Source organism: Geospiza fortis, unplaced genomic scaffold (assembly GCF_000277835.1).
Source record: "Geospiza fortis unplaced genomic scaffold, GeoFor_1.0 scaffold248, whole genome shotgun sequence".
NCBI classification, from domain to species: domain Eukaryota; kingdom Metazoa; phylum Chordata; class Aves; order Passeriformes; family Thraupidae; genus Geospiza; species Geospiza fortis.
In genome coordinates this window covers 126,651-127,365 of record NW_005054695.1, presented here as the reverse complement: position 1 = coordinate 127,365, position 715 = coordinate 126,651, and positions in this window count along the sequence as shown.

The window sequence follows — 715 nt, the reverse complement described above, 5'->3', positions numbered from 1 at the left end:
GGGCCGGGAGAGGCTGGAAAATGTCCCCGTTTCCCGGGGCTGGCGCCGGGAGCGGGGCAGGGCTGGGCTGGGCAGCCTCTGGGAGAGCTCCCGTCCCCCTGTCCCCTCCCTGGCACCAGCGGTGACACCCGCGGGGTGACCTCGGCCTGCTGGGACAGGTCACAGCTCCCCCAGGAGGAGTGTCACTTCAGGGAGCAGGGATTGTCCCCAAAGCCACGTCCCCGGTGCTTCGAGGGACGTGGTGGGAGGGGAACAGGCACCCAAGGCCAGCAGGAGCATGGGGACACTTGGGGACATGGGTGACCTGTGTGATTGCCATGCTCAGGCTGAGCCATCCCTCCAGGGACCTCGGGATTGTCCCCAAATCCATGAAATCCACGTCCACTCCCCTCCAAGGGACGTGAGGGGAGGGGAACAGGCACCCAAGGCCACCAGGAGCGTGGGGACACTTGGGGACATTGGGTGACCTGGGGCTCTCCTGCGCTGCCCACCCTCAGGACGAGGCATCCCTCCAGGGCAGAGGGATTGTCCCCAAATCCGTGTCACCACCTTTGGGGGAGGACGAGAGGGGGACCCAAGGCCACCAGGAGCGTGGGGACAGTTTGGGGACATGGGGCGGGAGTGAGGCAGGTGGCAGTGAGGCAGAGGGCGGGGGGAGGGGGGACACTGCCCACCGCTGTCCCCATGTGTCCCCTGTCCCCAGGCCAGGCTGGAG